Here is a 15,091-nt window from a genome sequence, read left to right as displayed (position 1 = left end):
GGAAGGATTTAAAAAGAATATGGAAATATCTTAATCCCAGTCATGGTTGAAATACAAATATTGAAAAGAAACTTGGTTTCCTCAGAGGGTAGCCCCGAACTTTGGTCTAGCCTCAACTTCCAAAAGTCAGTTCATATAAAGACACAGCGCAAAATTTTCTCATGATGACTAAAGATAGACATATAATGCATAAGAAACTCTACTGACTCAAGAGTACAGGGAATGCTTTGTGAAAATGAGTTGAACTAAACCCTTTCTTTTAAAAGTTTCTTCAAATGCAGATAAGACTTTAAGTAGTAAGCTTCAAAAAAGACGAGTGTTGTCACAATAATTTCCTAACCATGCAATGCATTAGTGTAAAAGCTTTTTCATTTATTGATTGTGATTCACCAATCTTTAAGGGACTCCGAGATGTATGTCTTCTGTCACATGAACAAAGCAACATTGTCACTAAAAACAGAAGTTCCAACTCTCAAACATATTTGTCATATAAGTTTTAGTGGAAAAGAAAAGGGCAAAGAGCGAGTGAGCGAGAGGGAGGGAGAGGAAGAGAGAGAGAGAGAGAGAGAGAGAGAGAGAGAGAGAGAGAGAGAGAGAGAGAGAGAGAGAGAGAGAGAGAGAGAGAGAGAGAGAGAGAGGTGAAATGAAATAATACCTGGATATCTCCTTCAAATCTGATTCACAACTTCCTTCGTCAAATTTTAATATTGACTGTAGCTCCTTTTAACTTGTCATGAATCTATTTCCAGCACTTGAATGATGATCACTCAACCGATCCCATACAAATTTAGTATCAACAAATATCACAGTTTAAAGTAGGTAAGAGCAACAACTAGATGAGAAACATGAAATTAACGAGGTAACAATTTTATAACTACTCAGCCACTACAAGGCATTCAGAGTAGTAGATGCATAGGCCACCCAGTAGAATATAACTGTAAAGAAGCATATATAAACTTTCTTCTACAAGAGTTAGGCACAAAGTATATGTTGGGTTAAAATAAAAGACAAAAGGATAACATGTGCATCAGATTCCAAATTATCTTCTGTGAATCTGTCCATATTCAACTTTTCAAATGGTAATTACATATTCTGTGACAGAATTTTAATTCCTTCAAATACTTTCACAAAAGGTCGTCTTCTTTTCTCCTAGAGGCAAACTTGTCAAGCAACTACTGTTCTTGTTTACCCATTTTACTCAAAGAATCCAAGTATCTCCTAGGTTATGAAACAGGAGGGACCGAGTTCCAAAATATTTTCTCTACCAATGTAAATACCATCCATAAGCTCCCAGGTAACTACAGAACTGTAACAAAAGCTCTTAAGAAAAATAATCCCATGTAATTTTCTTACAGACCCATGTATTTGGAGAATTCAACAAGTATGTAATGACCTGACCCTTATGAAATTCTCTCACAGAAGTAATTAACCCATATGCTAAAGCAAATACTAGTACTCATGCTCAACTAACAGGGACTAGACTACAGAAAGCAAAGAAAAAGAATACAATAAAACTTGAATAAACAATATGAAAAAGAAAAACCGTGAGGCTACTTTATAGCCTACACGAAAATGCCATTGATTGGGGTTGGGCAAGATGCCACTGATTTCACTGCCAATCAGGCAATTAGATACTTTTCCTTCTGCAATTCTCATACAACCAGACATATAATCAGCTGTGTCTCTCCATAAAAGAGTTACACCCAACTCATAAGATCAAGCAATTCTCATGAAATCTATATACACAAACAAAATCAACAAACACAATACCTCAGGAGAATGGCTTTGCATACGCTTCTTGAGATATGCAGGTTTCTTGAAACTAGCACCACATTCTTCACATGTATTAGACTTCTCCACCACAACTTCCCCACCAGCCTTTGCCATTTCCATCTCATCCTACAGATCAAAACACAAAGAACCCAAATTTAAACCACAATCAACAGACTCAAAACTAGAAACAACCCAATTTCAAAATCTATTCCAAACCTAGAACCCAATCTCCTTCATAATAGAAAACCCAATCCTAAAAATCACAACTTTAATTGTGCAAACCAAACCTTGACGGGAGTGTAGAGAACGGTGACGAAGGAGATGTCGGTGGTGAGGAGAAGCTGAGCGGATAAGATGCAGTAGACCTTGCGTATGAAACCCCAACGGAGCTGGTTCTCGCTACTGAGGCCAGGGCACAAGACCTCACCGGACTCGATGTCGACCTAGTTGAGCTCGCCGGTGGTGCTCACCTCTACGCTGTGCATCGTGTTCATGGCTTCTCTCTCTTTTTCTCTCGTTGATGTCGTCCCTCCAACAAGATCAAAAAGCCTTGAATTGATTCAGATCTTTAGCCAGAGAGAGAGAGAGTGAGTGAGGGTAACGCAAAGCGGAGCTTCGATTACCAATTAGGTAGACAGAGTTGGAGGCGGGTTTGGAGAAGTGAAGAGCGACCCCCAATTCCAACCCTAATTTCTCGCTGGAGAATAAGAACAACTGGTGAATTGGGGCTTCAAGGAGAAGGGTAAATCGGAGTAGAGGATTTGGGTCGATATATCAGGGAAGAAAGAATAGAAGAGAGGAGCTGGACTGAGAAAGAGGCTTATGCTCAGCGTTTTGACACAGAGAGGGGGGGGGGGGAATAGGTTAAGTGATTCTCTCTTCTTCTTTTGTTTTTCTATTCTTTCGAACATATGGGTTTGGTGGTGGACTTCAATTATAATTAGTTCATCCCACAACAGATAGTTAAAAAACTGTTGTAAGAGTATGCATAAAATGATATGGGCCAAAGAAGGGAGGGAAATTTGCCGCTGCCTAGCTTTTGGTGGAAGGAATTCAAATCAATTTGAGCCAAAATGAAATCATTGCTGCCGCCTGTGTTCCTCATTCAGACAACAGAATAACAATACCTGTTGTACAAGATTTTTCATCTTGCACTAGGTACACCTAGTAGAAATTATCAAATTGTCACACAACGGAAAAAACTAGACTGTTGTACCTTGCAGCATATTTCCACAACAGAACACGCATAATTCTGTTGTGTGATAAAATTGGTGAACTTGTCTTCGGAGAGAATTTTGAGTTCAGTGATAGCGGGATATCTGTCTCTAAATTTGTGTCATTCATACAACAGAACATGCATAATTCTGTTGTGTAATTGAACTTTGAAGAAAAAGTTCTCAATTTGATAGCATTCCCACAACAGAACTTTGTTAACACCGTTGTACAATGGAGTTCACGTTATCAGACGACAGTAAACTTTTATTCTCTTGTCTGATGGGTGTTGTGTGATGCACTTTTTGTAATAGTGTTTGAAATATAATTTTGTTGAGACAATCCCAACAGTCCCTGCTTCCTATCTCTCTTAATCTCAATTCCTAGTACATATGATGCTTCTCCCAGATCCTTCATGTCAAAATTACTTGACAAGAAAGCTTTAGTATCTTTCAGCAGTTTCACATTACTGCTAGCAAGAAGAATATCATCTACATACAGGATAAGAAAGATAAAATTATTTCCAACAACTTTAAGATAAACACACTCATCGACAAGATTTTCAGAAAATCCAAAAGATGAAACCACTGAGTCAAATTTCTTATACCACTGCCTACTGGCTTGTTTGAGTCCATAAATGGATTTCTTAAGCCTACAAACCATATTTTCTTTTCCTGGTTCAATGAAACCCTCAGGCTGTGCCATGAAGATTTCCTCCTTCAGCTCTCCATTTAAGAAGGCTGTTTTCACATCCATTTGATGTAATTCCATATCATAACGAGCCACTAAAGCCATTATGATTCTGAATGAATCTTTAGTTGAAACAGGTGAGAAGGTTTCCGTAAAATCTATCCCTTCCTTCTATGTGAAACCCTTAGCAACTAGTCTAGCTTTATGTCTTTCTATGTTTCCACTGGCATCTCTTTTAGTTTTAAAAACCCACTTGCAGCCAATTGGTTTGTGATTTTCTTTTGGCTTTACTAGCTCCCAAACTCCATTCTTATACATTGAGTCAAGCTCTGCAATCATAGCTTCAGTCCAAGCATCAGAATCTCTATTCTCAGTGGCTTGTTTAAAACTAGTGGGATCATTGTCATTTGACAACGCAGACTCAACTTCATTTAGGTACACTTCATAAATGTCATTCTCCCCTCCAAACCTTGGTTTCCTCACTCTCTGTGATCTCCTAGGTTGCACAACTTGATTTTGTTGTGGCTCAGGTTGAGGTTGAGGTTCAAGTTCAGGCTGAGCTTGTGGTTCAATTTGAGGTTCAGCTAGTGTTCCTTGTACTTGTTCCTGTTCTAAAATTTGTTAAGCCATTTTAGAATCATGGTCACTAGCCTCAAAAACATTATCTACTGCATTTTGATCTTTAACTAGATTTTGGCTTTGAACTAATCCTGAACTTAATGAATTATTTTGAATGCTTGGCATTACTGCTATATTATCCACAGTCTCTACAATTTCTTCAAAATCTGAAGACAAGTCCTCAAAATTTGTATTGCAGACACTTTCACCTAAAAATTTAACTTGATGAGTTTCAAAAACTCTAGGTGAATGATGAGGTGAATAAAGTTTATAACCCTTAGACTTTTCACAGTAGCTAATAAAATGACAAGTTACAGATTTTGGATCAAGGTTTCCTAAATTTAGATTATAAATCCTTGCTTCAGCTTTACATCCCCAGACATGACAGTGGTGTAAACTTGGTTGCCAACCACACCATAATTCAAAAGGTGTTTTATCTACAGCTTTGCTTGGGGATCTGTTGCAAAGGTAATTTGCAGTTCTTAAAGCTTCTCCCCAAAACATCTTTGGCAATCCAAAAGTACACATCATACTTCTCACCATGTTTAATAGAGTTCTATTTTTCCTCTCAGCTACCCCATTTTGTTGGGGATTATATGGTGTTGTATACTAAGCCTTAATGCCTACACTTTGCAGATATAATGCAAAAGGACCCTTTTGTTGTCCTTGCTCAATATATTTGCCATAAAACTCTCCCCCTCTATCAGACCTCACAACCTTAATTTTCAAATCCAGTTGATGTTCAACCTCAGTTTTGAAAATTTTAAAAGCCTCAAGTGATTGTGATTTTTCTGACAGTAAGTAGATGTAGCTATACCTGGAAAAATCGTCTATAAAAGTAATGAAGTAGATATTTCCACATATTGTCTTATGTCTAAATGGTCCACATATATCTGTATGGATTAATTCCAACAGTTTCTTGCTTCTGATGGCATTTTTCTTTCTTAAGTTTGTCATTTTTCCTTTATAGCATTCAATACAATTTTCAAGATCATCAAAGTTCAATGCTGGAAGTGTTTTATTTTTCACGAGTACTTTCAATCTATCTTTGGATATGTGGCCAAGTCTCCTGTGCCACAAGTATGCAGATTTTTCATTATGCAGAATTCTTTTTACACCAGTAATGGTATTTATACTTGATGTGTTATTGTTATTTTCAACAAGTAAAGTTTCTTGTTGACCTAATGAACAATTCAATCTTAAATAATCATTCACAATAACACCAGAACCAAAAATAGAATAATCTTTAGGCAAGAAATCAAGAGAACCCTTGAAAATTTTTATTCCATTAGAACCAATATAAAAATTACATCCACTTTTAACCAAAAGACTAACTGAAAGCAAATTCCTCTTAATTGAGGGAATGTAATAAACACTATCTAAAACCAGAAAATTTCCTAATCTCAAATCCAGTCTTAAAGATCCTACTGCTTTGACTGCAACCCTCATTCCATTGCTAACGCAGATGTTAGCTTCATCACTTCTTGGCTTCCTCTTCCTTATGAATCCCTGCAAAGAATTAGTAATATGTAAGGGACTGCCACTATCTAACCAATAAGAATGAGGTTCAATGTTAACAAAATTAACTTCTAATGAAAAAGTTTCTAAATGATTAAATAAATTAATCTTACTCTTTTTCACAAGCCATGCCTTAAAACCTGTACAGTCCTTCTTCATGTGTCCTACTTTGTTACAAAAGTAGCACTTGAACTTAAATGGCTTGTTAACCTTAGCTGCTGCAGTACTACTTGATGGCTTAGCTATAGTTTTCTTAGGCTTAAACTTGTTCTGTTTCTTTGGCTTTTCAACTAGGTTGATAGAGGTGAAGGGTTGCTTCTCTTTCTTCATCCTACTCTCCTCATCCACACAGATGGCAATGAGCTCATTCAAGGTCTAGTTCTCCTTCTGTGCATTGTAGCTAGTCCTCAGGGTGTTAAAACTAGGTGGCAGGGAGTCTAAGGCATTGTGAACAAGTTGGTCATCCTTAACCCCCATATCGAGATCTCTGAGCCTAGCATTTAACTTAGTAAGCTTCAAAATGTGCTGCCTAACTCATCCACTACCAGTGTATTTTAATTCATTCATCTCCTTATTGAGTCTTGCTGCTTCAGCCTTATTGCTCTCCTTGAATTTCTCGGCTATAGCATCCATATAATCAACTGCTAAGGCTGGTTAATCTATGCTACCCCTCACAGTATCAGACATGGTGGTCCTCATTACATTCTTAGCCTATAATTTGCTCTATGCCAATCTCGATAATATTTCTTCTCATCAGGTGAGCTATTGGCATCTATTCCATAGGGTTCTGTATCTGTAAAACACATATCCATGTTCTCATGCATCATGAGATAAAACTCCACACCACTTTTCCAAGCCTTAAAATTTGATCCAGTAAGCATTTGGATGTTATTCAGGTTCATGTAGGTGATTCCTAGGGAGCAAAACAAAAGAAAAATAAGTTTTAGTTTTTAACAGTTCTCAATAACATGTTTTGTCAAAAATGTTCTGCATATATGTGTTAATTCTAAAACAGTTCAAGTAAACACACAAGCAAAACAAAACATCTAACAAAACAAACAATACCAAGATTTTTGCCCCAATTCTGCAGTCAATATCAAGGATCACTTTTTTAGCAGAAAACATGATATTCAAAAATTTTACCAATCATTATGCCACAACAATGAATTCAATTTATTCTAACGGCAATCAACATCTTTATGACAGAAGAAAAGTCTTTAGAATCCTCAGCTGAATCCAAAATTATGCATAATGCTGCTTATCAAGTTAAACCATACAATCCACACTTCTTTGGAAGACAATATATGCACAGTTTAAAAACAAACAAGCACAAAATCAGGTCCTTTATCGACTCAATGAATTTTAACTGATAGATAACCACCGCAAGTGGCCTAGTGGTTCTTGCCTAGTTGGGTGTGCTCCCCAACCTAGGTTCGAACCCCGAAGTTGTCAAAGTGGCCAGGCACTGTGCTGCAATGCACAGTTGAAGCATTTCACATGCGCCGAAGGGGTTTATCTTGGGCCTAGGAAGCCTTTGGGTTCCCCTTGACAAAGTCAAAAAAAAAAAAAAAACTGATAGATAGACAATTGCTTTGTGCAACATGTCTTCTTGATTCTTCAAAATTCTCAGACCATGAAGAAGTTTCTTTCAAAAATTTTCTTTCTTAAAAACAATGTACTGTCAGTTGAAATTTTTTTTTTTTTTGTTCAAACTGCAATTTTAACACAACAAGCATGTACCGAAAAATCACAGATCATTAAAGCATAGAACCTTCTTCTTCAGTGTGCAAAACAATCACATCAAAAACATCAAGATATTCAAACACATATCCCAAAATCATCATATCACAGAATTTGAAAAGTAAGTTTCATCCAGTCACCATCTACTCTAGCCTAGGTGCACGCCGGGAATGCCTCTATTGTTCTTGTATAAAACGATGATAAAAAATATCCCAGATTTAAAAACCCAAAATTTCCAGAAATTCTAACCTTGTTTTTCTTAATTTGCTGCAAAACTTTATCGCGGAAGCATGATTTTCAATCAAAACAACAATCAATCAGTTCGGCTTCTTAATCCGCAGAATTTGGTGTCTTGAATTCCATAGAGGACATAAACGTCTCCTTCGCTTTCAATCCCGGATAGAACCCTAATTCCCAAAACAAATATTACCGTTGGAATACAACGGTCATCTGCAAGGGTTCTGAATGGTCGGATCCGGGTCAGCTTTTCTGCAGGTTTGGGCCGAACGATTTTATAAAAACTGGCCAATTCGTGGCCTTTTCTTTAGCAAGGTTATAGAATAAATTTTATAGGTTTTTGCTGAAATTAAAATTTTGGTTCTCCTAAAATTGATCAATCAAAATTGATTTATGTTTGTGAAAACCTGATGCTCTGATACCAATTGTTAGACTGAATGAGCAAAACCAAATTCCATGATCAATTCACAAATACATAAACACACTTGACATTAATCAATGCCACATGAACCAAAATACAAGATTTATTAACTAACCTTCTTCTATGTTGGGAGCCATTGCTGTAGCACTAAACGGACTTGACAGTAAACACGAATTGATCTTCTCCTCAGCTCTGGATTTTAGCTCCTTACTATGGGGCAGGACTTAATGCTTTTGTAACAAAGAGAGCAGGGACCAACACATCTATATATATTGGTTATGATCCTAAGAATCCTCCCATAAAGATGTTTCTTAGAATCCAAGTGACCAACAACAAGAAAGCCTAATGCAACACTAAGTCGAATTACAATGTAATCCAACTAATGGATTCCTAACCTATGAGCTAATATAAATAACTCAATAGGTTTCTAGGTTTTGTACTTAACATACAACCCCTATTTATGAACAAGGTTCCAATCCAACTTGTAAACTAAACATAGATGATGATAGGTCCATTTTAGTTCTAACACAGTAATCACGACAAGATCCGCTGGTGAAATGGTCTCGACAGTTGATGAAGCAATAGGCTTGGCATCTTGAATTACTTTGGTGGTCTGTCCTGCTGTATCACCTATCGTCTGAGACCAAATATATCACTCAATAAATATACTGAATTCAACAAACGGGTGAATAGTATACAAATCCACCTTAATTATAGTTATCTATTGCCAATACATCAATTTAAAATGTCAATTTTCCCACATTAAAGTATATGAAAATAGTTCGGATGTTCCACTAGTGATGAATGAGTCCACTTTATAGTTATCTATTGCCAATACAGTCATGTTGTTTACATTCTATCAATCACAATCTGCACAACAGAACCACAAAACAAAATCTGAAAAATCAAAAGAGCTGAGTGAGGCATTTGATCAAATACCTGCAAACACTAAGGGCACCCAATAACTATTTATGCACCTGTAAATGCTTTCTATCAATATATTCATGCTTGGTGGCCTTGGGTTGTTTGACAAACCATTATTCAATTTCTTTTCTCCATTAGTAAAGTTTCTGATTTTGTTTTGGTATTAAGCTGTCGGAAATCACGAACACGGTGACTGACGTCATACCCAAAACATCAATTGTTCAAAACTCCAGCAAAATCAAAAACTAATGATAGTACGAGGTAGAGCACGACAAGAGGATTAATTTTCCTACCTCATGCAAGTCAATCGGTGGTCGGAAACAGCCACGAAGTCACCGGAGCAGTCGGGTCTTCTCGGCATTGATTCTCTCTCCAAAGTCCAAAAATTTTGATCCATGTTCCTGATACTCAAGAAGAGAGAAGAAATTTGAGGAGAGAAAGAGTGTTTCCCTGAAATTTTGAAGTCCTGGGTGAGATGAAGGAAGAAAGACGCGAGAAAGAAAGAGAGGGAGATGCACTGAGAAACAATAAAAAAATAAAAGACAGAAAGAGAAGACGCTATTAAATTTGTCAAAGGAGAGGCCTATGTCTAATCCAAATGGAAATGGCATATCGGTTGGAGAACTCCTCGGATAGTTAAAAGTAATCGTTGCAAGGCCAGGTGGCAAAAGACCAATCTGTTGGAGATGGTCTTAGAGGCTAGAGCTCATAAACTAGCATGAGATATTCTACTCTTCCAATACACATATCATAACATAAACAGGGAGATCGGTTCACGAAATTTGATCGATGTGAAATTCTAATTTGTGAAGTAAAAATCTAATTAAGTATTTCTTAATTTAAATAGTGTTATGAGTGCTTAAATGTCCAGTAAAATAAATAAAATAAAATGACAAATGACTCATTTCTTGAAACCTGCTGTTGTAAAAAATATGGGACGAAATTTATGTAAAATAAAAACACAAAATAATATGATAATATCTTGGGAAATAAGAATAATAATACAGATAAGAGAATAAAATAAAGTAAGAAAATAATATAATATATAGATTTTTATATGAGTTCTTTTTATATACAAAAACTTATCAAGTCGAGGCATGTAAACGCACTGTCCTAAGAGAAGATTCGTCCCCTACTACACAGGGTCGAATGGCGAACTTCCCCCAAGATACAACAACTCTTTGAGCTCCGTCATGCAGCTAAGAATCTCCATTGAACCTTAATCACCCGTGCACTCAAAACGGTGTATATTTAAAATAGATATATGTATAATATAAAAGAGGACATTAGGTGGATAGGGTGTTGTGCTAGAGTGGTTGCATGATGGTGGAGTGCCTTTTCTTCCTACGATATCCCTCATATGTATCTGACCATGTTGACATTTCATATCCAACAATATGTCTAACCACACATGCTTTCAAACCATATGCCTTCCAACTCTAGCCATGTACCCTTATATAGGCCACACTTACCATGACCATCAATAGCCTCATTAACCATAAAACGGTCAAAAAATGATCATATATTTAAAACATAAAATTGTTAAACCATAAATAGAGAAATAAACACAAAATAAAAATAGGGAAAATGTCCATTTACTCAAATTTGAGCCACACAAACCCCATTTGCCCAAACATCTTATAAGATTGCTCATTTACCCAACAAATTACATATTTTTGTCCTAATACCCAATTAAGTTATTTTTTTAATTAATTTTTGTTTTTTTTTGGGACAATTTTGTCCTCTTTCCCTTTGTCACTTAGAGAGAGAGACTTCACTGGACTCCGGTCGCTAGCCACCGGAATCTAATCACCGACGGCCGGAATCTGGCGACCAGTGTCTTGTTTTATTGACCCCCAATAAACTTTTTATTACCCTCAATAATATCCAATAAACTTTATTGCCCCCTAATAAACTTTTTATTGCCCCCCAATAAAAATTTATTGGGGGTTAATAAAAGTCTCCAGTGACCTCTTTGCGAACTTCCGGCAACAAGGTCCAAGGCCTTATGCAAACATAGCCAAGGTATATGAGCTCAAAGGCCTTATGCAAGTCTTCTCTACACTTTGCACCTGTGATAACAACTTTTCCCGACGCGAATACAAGAAGAGTAATCTTGGGCTCGTTCACGTGGTACCTCAGCCCTGGAAAAAAATTCCGGCTCATAACTTGTAACCTCTGGGTTTGCATAAGCAAGACCTTCGAGTCTGATCGGGAATCTAACATCACAGTTGGCAACAATGTTCTGGATCTTGAAGTCCTTAAACTTAGCATTGAAACCCATCTTCAGGATGGTACGTGCACACTTCCTAGCTGCGAGTTGCGACAGCTCTTCGCTTTTGGCACTGCACACCATTTTCCCGGAAGCGAAAATCAAAACTGTGGCTTTTGGGTCTCTCACTCTCATTATCAAGGAATGCAAACACTTGGGAATTGAATTCTGCATTTTGAGCTAGCACAGTGATATGATGAAGGTCTAACTTGCAATCCAAGTTAACCGTAGATATCACATTCTGAACAGTGGGAACAATATCGCCAGAGCGGTGCTGGGATTCCATCATAGTCACAGTTTATAAGCTTCCAATTGGAAGGACTGGAGGCCGGGATGTTTAACTACTGAAAGGGACCGTGGGTTTTGTAGATGAATGATACTTAGTAACCAAGCCAGCGAGGGACCTATTTATAGACATAAGGCTAGCTACTGTTGCTCTTTCTCATTGGTGTGGGATTCTAATGCCGACTTACTTATCAAAATAATTGTTTCCTTTTTGCATTGGGACTAGTCGGTTTTCATCTTATATTTGGACTACCATTCTGTTTCCTTTTTACATTGGGAACACTAGCCTATTTCCTTTTCATATTGGGAATACTAGCTAGGTTTTTTTTTTAAGCCTCGTAAGAACAAGGTTATTTATTGAAGATGATAAAAAGGAAACACCAAAACCTCTCATACAAAAAGAGAAACACATACTATCAAAATCGAAAATTAGGAAGTCCAAAATATCCCGATTGTAAAGAGAATGAACAAAATCCGGAGGCGTGTCCCACCAAGTCATACCAGAAGATGAGGTGCCAAAACTTGCAAGAGCATCGGCTACTTGATTTCCTTCCCAATATATATGTGAGGAGCGAAAATGCACCATTAAAATTCGGTGCAAACAATTCTTCCACAACACACGAAACTGCCAAGGAGCTAACATGGGAGAATGAACAAGGTCTAGCACAATTTGAGAATCCACCTCTAACCAAACATATTTCCAATCTCTCACTCGAACAAGCTCAACTGCCTTAATGACCGCCATTACCTCTGCCACAATTGAGCTAGGAATATCAAGAGAAGAAGGGAAAGCTCTAATAAAACACCCTTGATCATTCGTGAAAACACCTCCATAGCCTCCAACACCTAGACCTCTTCTCTAAGCCCCATCAGTGCTAACCTTCACCCATCCAGAAGGAGGAGGGTCCTAATTAACCTCTAGAACTCTAGGAACTCAATGAGGATTACACCTGGCCCCAAAACACTTCTACACTCAAAGATCAAGAATCGAGCTATGAATGATTCCAGTAACAAGGCAACTAGAAGCTTGAATATTGTAACTCCCCAAACTGCACCTGATCAGCTTGAGCACGTCACAGTGCCGCGTGTCTCTACGACATAAACTGAATATTCAGTTTACATCCTAGGAACCCGTAAGGCATTTAGTTAAATAAAAATTTTCAAAAACTGTAAGGTGAAAACGCTTGATGTACTTTGAGGTGAAAACTTTAAATCGCTTATTTCAAACTTTTTGTTCGTCTAAGACTCGAGCCAACAAGAAGTCCAGAAATAATTGACTTAATAAGTTATTGATATAGAGACCAACTAAAAGTCAACAAGTTCCGAACAATAATCGACACATGAAAGAAAGTAAAAATTAGTTTACCTTACTTTCCATTAAATGAGAAATTGTCGGAAAAGGCTCCACTCACCCAGCTCCGTTCTCCAATCCCTTCACTAGTTCACAGTACTTGCACACACACTGTTATAGAGGTGAGGATTCGTCCTCGCTGCCTTGGGACCTACCTCGGCTATGTTTGAAAACCAATACCAACGAATAATATTTTGAGATCCCAGTATGAAAACTATATATAAGACCGACAAACTTAAAATATTTTCCATCTTAAAACCTGATGCATGATACTCAAATAAACACGATGCCACAAATTACTTGTTGGTTGGTCCTATAGACCCACTACACGACCTTACTTTGCATAAATTTTAAACTAGATAGGCGTAGCGAGAGCGTCCGCTACCTAACTACACACGAGGAACCGACTCGTTATTACAATCGAAGCACCGTCCGACCAGTGGAGATAACCCTCTAAAGGTTAAAGGGATCAAACTCAAGGAGGCCAGTGCCACCCTTTGCTCTCAAGCTAATAACAGGTCTCCCGCGCATGTTAACTTTTAAACACTTGAACTTTTAACTAGCACTTTTGTCATGCATCACACATAAATCGAAACAAAAAATTACTAACCAAGAGTGAATCCCAAGTCCCCTACATAGATTCCGAACCTTTACCATTTCATGTTGTCCGAAAATCACGAACCTTCGGTTTCTCGGGTAACTAAAGTCCTAGATTCTGACACAATACTCGTTAATAACTCGTTGAACAACATTAAAGCTTCTACAATTAATTAATTGTCCGACCAACTTTTCCTGGTTTGACAAGGATTGGCCAAAGGTTTGACCAATGTATGACCAATCACAACCAATGCCCTTTTTGACCAATCACGACCCCATCGATACAATCCACTTTAGGTACCCACCATTCATTGGTCGTAATTTATCTATCACATACAACCTTTTCAATCGATCAGGATCAAATCATACCATGGGTGCACCCCCAAAATTACTAAGGGCACCCAACCCTCATTTTCTTTTCTAACTAGGATTCAATTCACAATCCAATCCCAATTAATTTGACAGTAAACATACTTAGACCATGATGACAAGAGTAGCGCTAGAGACCCCAAAAAATTATACCAAATATGAATCCCAAATGATGTGGCAGCTGCCACATAATCTCTTTTAACTTAGTAACTTCCAATGTGTAAATAAAAATTAATTTATTTGAGGAACTAATATACTTTTTGAATTAAAATCCTAATATTAGCAAAACAGAAGAGGAAATAAACCCTCCACACAAACAATCAAATTCCAACAATCCCACTACTGATAACACTGATTCTTAAAATCACAAGTTATTGTCATCAATTTTTTAATGCAGCTCATATGTAAATAATTCCATTTAATAGAAAGTGAAAAATTTCACTTGATCTAATTCAAGGAATCATCTGAGCTTTTTAATATTTTGAATGGCAACATGCACAATTGTAAAGGAGATAGCTCCATTTCAAGTGAAGATTCTCGATCAAAACACTGTTTGTATAATCTTAAGAAACAGTTATTGGGGTTGGTCGGTTGCTAGCACGTTGGGGGATTTGGCAAGAAGCTTCGTGATCATTAGGGTTTTGAAAGTAAACTTATACATAGATATTAATATAATTCCATTTCTTTTAAATAATTCCAATGATAATCTAATTATTGGGGCTTCAAGAAGATGAGACCTGAGTGAAAACCATATGATCATAATTGGTGTGGTTGAGGGTCTTAACACACCAAGGAAGGACGTACGTGGATTGAAAATACTAGTTTGATTGCAGAGGTTTTGTCCAAATTGGAGAAAATAACCCTAAAGTTTTCGCTCTCTAGCTAAAAATGGGATGCAATGGAGGAAGTTTTGGTTGCAATTACTATTTAATAACTAAACACTTTTTTTTTTCTCTTAAGAAAAATATAATTTTACAAAAACATATACCATGTGGAAATTATAGGGTGATGATATGGCAAGTGCCAATTCATTTGGGATCTTATTTTGGTATAAATTTTTGGGATCTCTAGCATTTTTCTGATG

The 15,091-nt window shown here is 37.1% G+C and overlaps 1 long non-coding RNA gene across 1 annotated transcript; it reads right to left on the bottom strand.

Annotated features, from left to right (window-relative positions):
• Window positions 1-624: 624 nt before the first annotated feature.
• LOC121049011 lies at window positions 625-2,353 on the bottom strand. The gene is made up of 3 exons (XR_005799127.1): window positions 2,061-2,353; window positions 1,771-1,899; window positions 625-739 (listed from the first exon to the last, which is right to left on the bottom strand). It is a non-coding gene; the product is annotated as an uncharacterized LOC121049011 (long non-coding RNA).
• Between the last annotated feature and the right edge of the window lie 12,738 nt (window positions 2,354-15,091).

This window comes from Rosa chinensis, chromosome 5 (genome assembly GCF_002994745.2).
Source record: "Rosa chinensis cultivar Old Blush chromosome 5, RchiOBHm-V2, whole genome shotgun sequence".
Taxonomy (NCBI): domain Eukaryota; kingdom Viridiplantae; phylum Streptophyta; class Magnoliopsida; order Rosales; family Rosaceae; genus Rosa; species Rosa chinensis.
Note: the sequence above shows the minus strand (reverse complement) of the source record. Positions and strands in the feature narration are given on the sequence as shown.